The 5851-nt window shown below is 56.8% G+C and overlaps 1 non-coding gene across 1 annotated transcript; it reads right to left on the bottom strand.

Moving 5' to 3' along the window:
* Window positions 1-256: 256 nt before the first annotated feature.
* Window positions 257-329, bottom strand: TRNAK-UUU. Its single transcript has one exon. It is a non-coding gene; the product is annotated as a tRNA-Lys (tRNA).
* Window positions 330-5851: the final 5522 nt, after the last annotated feature.

The raw sequence follows: 5851 nt of genomic DNA, 5'->3' as shown, positions 1-5851 counted from the left end.
ACCTGTGGTGAGCAGCTAAGATAGTGCACAGTCTGACGTCACAGAATATCAGGGTTGGAAGGGACCTCAGGAGTCCAACCCCCTGCTCTAAGAAGGACCAATCCCCAATTTTTGCCCCAGATCCCTCTATGGCCCCCTTAAGGTTTGAACTCACAACCCTGGGTTTAACAGGCCAATGCTCAAACCATTGAGCTATGCCTCCCACCCAAAAGGATGCCAAAGAGAGAGACTTTTATGATCTTGGGGAATAGTTCAACACCTGACCAGGGACTTGAACCCTGGACCCTCAGATTAAAAGTCTGATGTTCTACCAACTGAGCTAGCCAGGCTCATGCATCTGGTGGCCACGTAGGGCAGTGGCCTGTGTGTACCATCTCCACTGGAGCCATGACCCCTGGTGTCTTGGTGCTAAGATGCAGCCACCTCTGGGTTACACCGTGGGGCTGTTTATAGGCCAATGGGGATAAGCCCCCACTGTTCCAGGAAGTAGGGGAACGTCTGGTGCTCGGAGCAGAGCATTCCACCTTGTATTGAACTTGGTGCTCTGAGCAGCTTTCCCCGACATGGAGAAGAGCCTGTGTGGCTCCAAAGCGGCTCCACTAACAGGCATTACTCACCTGCCTTGTGTCCCTGGTGTTCTGCAAGTGTCCAACTTCCCCTTCGCTGTTGCTCTCCAAACCTCCTTCAGGCAACCCCTTCCCCAGGTCCCTTCACCTGCCAAACCTCCCTTGGACCCCCACCTGCAGTGAGGGGGGGCACCACACCGCAAAACCCGATGGAGCCTGTGGGGTGGCCTGCTCCGAGGAGGGGAGGGGAAATCCTGGGGCCACAAACTGAGCAACGGTGTTGAGGCTGCCCCTGCAATGAGAAGCGGGGAGAGAAGAATGAAGCAATGCACGGTGGGAGATGTAGCATCTGCCCCGGGCTCTATCTCCCCTGAGCCGCGGTGGGCCCGTGGCACCGTGGGAGTGGTAGTGTCTTCAGCCTCCATTTCCTGATAGCCAGTGCCAGGCCGGCCCGGACTTCCCATTTCCAGTGCGAGTCTGGAAGCAGAAGTTGCCATGAGGCAGGGCCGGGAAGGGTGGTGCTGTTGTCAGGAGAAAGCAGGAAGAGTAGGTGGGTCTGTGCTACCAAGGGGAGATGCCGCCCTTGCTGTGAAAGGGCCCCACCATTAGGGGAGTTGTCGTCTCCCTGCCATGCTGTGCTCTGCACCAGCCCCTGTGTGTCACGGGAGGTGCAGGTTCCAGCCTGCGGAGCTGCAGCAGGGAATCCCACATCCCAGAGCCTGCCAGGCTCCCCCATTCTCAGTGCCCCTAGTCCCTGCCACCACCCCAACCATCAGTGATAGAACAGGAGGCAACTTCACTTGGATTTCAGAGTAGCAGCCGTGTTAGTCTGTATCCGCGAAAAGAACAGGAGGACTTGTGGCACCTTAGAGACTAACAAATTTATTTGAGCATAAGCTTTCGTGAGCTACAGCTCACTTCATCGGATGCATGCAGTCACTCTATTAGAGCGCGTCCCGCGGCATCTTAGTTTCTGCTCGCTGTTCCCGGTGGGACTCTATTAGAGCGCTTACCGCAGCAACTTACCTTCCGCTGGCTTTCTGGAAGCGCCCAGTCTGAACTCCGCTGTATCAGGCTGGGCAGCAACTGGATGATGCAGTTTTTCTCATCTCAGTCTACAGGGCCTTGGGGAAGGGGGTGGAATCGGAGTATACCCCCTCCAACCCCCAGCTGTGAACCGCTCAGGGCAGAGGGCTGGGTGTGTGGGAGGGGCTGCAGGGGTCAGGGCTGGGGAGGTGCGCTGGAGTTGTGAGGGTGCTCAATGACTCTTCTGGCTACCAGTGGTGCCTGGCCCGCAGGGGTCACTATCACAGTGCTGGGGGGGAGATACACACAGGGCACTATCCCACCTGGTCACCCGGGGGCCCTGCACCCCGACACCCACCCACACATGTCCACATTCCATGTATCCATCCAACCCTCAAGCCCCCCATCCGCCCCCATTGCATGCCACATACAGCCCTTCACCCATCTGCCTCACACACTCATCTATCTCCACTGCATCCCGCCGGCCCTCTGGGTGTGCGTGCAGTGCCCAGCACAAGGAGGTGTGCACAGGGACGGATTAACCTTCTGTGGGCCTGGCGCCAAACATATTTGTGGCTCCCCATGGAGGAATGGGGCATGGCATGAGGGGGGGTTGATCACCAGAGCGAGGGGTTGGCCAAGGGTAAGACACGGGAGGTGAGGGGAGAGAGACACGGCTCCGGTCTGCACAGCCCCACACAGGGGCACTGTTTGCAAACCCGCAGCCACCAGACACCTACTGGCCCACCCAGCCCTGCGCTGCCAGCGTGCTCTGCCATACCACCCCCCTGCCCATTGCTCCTCACCCCGTTATGCCCAGCAACTCCCATGCCCAGTGCCCCCTCACCCACAGATCTGGCCCACAGACCCCTATGCCCAGCACCCCTCTCACAGCCCCCTCCACAACTGCCCAGCACCCCATATTCCTGAGGGAATTCAGCTCCGAAACATTAAAAATTCTGTACACTATTTTAAAATTCTGCAAATGTTATTTGTCAATTAATGAATGTGGAAGCTCCAGCCTGGCAGTGGGGAGCAGAGGCCACTGGCTGCGTGGAGGTGGGAGATCACCTGCAGCCTTCCGCCTCCCCTCCCCTCCCCGGACAGGGACTCGGCCGTGAGGCTGCATCCAACCCTGACACAGTGTAAGGGATACACCTGCCCCAGAAACACCCTTGGGCACTGCCCCTCTGCGCCAGGTGCAGGCAGGCAGGCTCAGCCTGGCAGGATCCAAGTGTGGAGGGGCTCAGAATGGGGGGATCCAGGTGGCTCACTGCAGGATCTGGATGCACAGGGGCTTGTTGGGGGGTTCCAGGTGCAGGGGCAGTGGGACTCTGCAGAGAGGTCCCTATAAATCTCCTTATAGCACCACTGCCTGAGCCATCTGTTGATAGTCATAATCTTGTCACACCTTTGTTGCCCACCTCTAGGAACCGGCAGAAACCCACTGAAGATCACCTGAGCCTCGATTTCCTTAAGCTTCTTCCCCAGCCTGGCATAGTCTTCCTTGATACATTCCAACGAGAATCTATCGGTATCATCTATTCCCACATGAAGGACGATCAGTGGATTCACAAACACACACACACCTCCTGGTGTTGGGAGGGGAAGAGGAGAAAGGATAAAAGATGCAAGAGAAGAAGAGAAAGGAAGGGAGGGAGGGATGGAGAAAAAGGTGAAATAAAAAGGACAAACGCTCATGTCCCCAGTGATTCTAAGGGACAAAATTCTTGGTGCGGAATAAAATTCTGCCTCCTTAAACTTGTGTTTTCCACGCCTAGAATTCAACTGTCACCAGATGGATCCGACTGAAGAGGTTTCAGACCTGAGGAGGCTCTTACCTTCTCAACAGGGACGTCTGTTTTCTATCAATGAATCAATGAAAGGAAAGGAGAAAACTCTACAGAGGCTCCCCTTGGCACTCACGGACGTGACCCCTGATCCCCTCTCAGTCCCCACGGAGAGACCTCGAGAAGGAGACTCGCTGAAGTGAAGTCACAGGGGTCGCCGAGGTTTCCCTGGCCCCTCACCGTCCTGCTTGGCTGATGTCAGCATTTCTCTGTGAGGTCACCACCTCCCCACCACCTTTGACCAATCGGCTGAACTCCTGCAAAAGTCCTGTGTGATGTCACTGCCACCCCCCCCCGCCGTGCTCATGTCCTGCCACTGGCCAGACACGTTGGAGGTTTGAGCTACGCCCTGGGGATCACCCCACTCAATGAGGGTTCGTTCTAGGAACAGGGCCAGATTGACTTTTTGTGGGCCTGGTGCCAAACATATTTGTGGGCCCCCCTGGGAATGAAGAGGCCGGGGCAAGAGCACAGCGGGCAGGTGGATTTGATTTAAATCACTCATCAGAAAGACTCCATTTAATCATGGTTTTCTACATAAAAGTGCATTTTGGTTGGTTGTTATCACCTTAATACATATTCTTCACAATGCAGAGATCGATGTAATTTCACTTTTAGAAGGGAAACACTATACATTTTAAACGGTGATTTATTTTGAAAACTTTTGAGATGAGTTTTACAGCGGGGATTTGCAGTGGGAGGTGTTGGGGAGGGGGGCTGAGGGAATGCACGGGTGGGGGGGGTCGGGGGCGCAGACTCAGTTCAGGGCGGGGGAGGGGCCGGGCTGCTTGTGGCGCGCGGGCGACACGTGGCTGAGGACGGGGGAGGGACACGCTCCTTCCACGTCACCCTCCACCCCCCACGGGGCCTCTGACCTTCTCCTAATGGCGTCCTGAGAGCAGCACTGACTTCCTGTGTCCGCAACTTCCGGACACGTCGCATGGCCTGTGAGCCCCTTGTCTCCATTCTTCCCGGGCTAGCCCGCACCAAGTGAACAGAGCCATTTACAACCAATTGTCCCGTCAGTGGGAGCCATCAAGCTCCCGAACCATCATCAAGGCCACACTTTGCATAATGACAACAGGACTTCGGAGTAATAGTTCATATTTCTAGCTTCAGACACGAGAATGATACGTGGACAAGAATGACACAGATAGGATGACCACACTCAGAGATTATAAGCCTTGTAATGAGACCTGACCAGAGACTCTTTGGCATAAGGCATAATCCAGTTACGTCATCTTCACACTTATAAGCATATTTCCATAAAACATACAGACTGCAGAGGTGTGGGGGGAGCCTAGGGCTGGGAGAGCAGGGGCTGTGGGTCGGGAGTGAGGGGCCCCGGCAGAGCGGCGAGTGGGGAGCCCAGGGCTCGGAGAGCAGGGGCTGTGGGTCGGGAGTGAGGGGCACCGGCAGAGCGGCGAGTGGGGAGCCCAGGGCTGGGAGAGCAGGGGCTGTGGGTCGGGAGTGAGGGGCCCCGGCAGAGCGGCGAGTGGGGAGCCCAGGGCTGGGAGAGCAGGGGCTGTGGGTCGGGAGTGAGGGGCACCGGCAGAGCGGCGAGTGGGGAGCCCAGGGCTGGGAGAGCAGGGGCTGGGGGCAGATGCGGATTTACAATGAAACACACAGTTCCCTGTCTCATTATTAAGGATCCGTGTCCGTCAGGGAGGTTGTGGAAGTGACGGATTCTGTGACTTCCTGTGACCTCCGTGACTTCTGCAGCGGCCAGTGTGGCTGACTCCAGGGCCACCCAAGCAGCTGGCCCCAGGGACCAATGGAGCAGCGGCCAAAGCGGCTGGCTCTGGGGACCATTTGAGCAGCGGTCCTGGGGGCAGGGGGAGCAGCCGCAGCTCAGTGACTCCTGGCAGCGGTCCTGGGGGCGACGGGAGCAGCGGCTCAGCCCCTGGGGCTCCCCCTGCGGTGGCAGCTGGAGTGGCAGCCGGACCCTGGGGCTTCTCCCTTGGTAGCTGGTGCTATGGGCCCCCCCCCGGACTCTCTTCCCCTGCAGCTGGTGCTGCAGACCCCTTGGGATCCCCTCCCTGGGTATTAATGGTATAAGTCACAGACAGGTCACGGGGAATGATTTTTTGTTTCTTGCCCGTGACCTGCCCATGACTTTTATGAAAAATACCCATGATTAAATCGTCACCTTACTCATTGTCAATGAAATAAATCGAAACACTTCCACCTGCAAGTGGATTTAGCCCAAGAAACTCAGAGTCAGCAGTTGTTACACCCCCCACTGAGGTCTCTGTCAGGTGTCCCAGGGCTGGAAGCCTCCTGTTTACATCCTAAGATAGCGTTTTTGCACCGCGGGGCAGATATATTGGATTGGACACTGTAGAAGGTAAAGGTGCTGCTGTGCTCCAGAAAACAAGCCACCTCTGCACAAAGAGGGAGGAAAGGGCC

The sequence above is a fragment of the Dermochelys coriacea genome (genome assembly GCF_009764565.3).
Source record: "Dermochelys coriacea isolate rDerCor1 chromosome 12 unlocalized genomic scaffold, rDerCor1.pri.v4 SUPER_12_unloc_2, whole genome shotgun sequence".
NCBI classification, from domain to species: domain Eukaryota; kingdom Metazoa; phylum Chordata; order Testudines; family Dermochelyidae; genus Dermochelys; species Dermochelys coriacea.
This window is presented reverse-complemented; position numbering and strand designations above follow the sequence as displayed.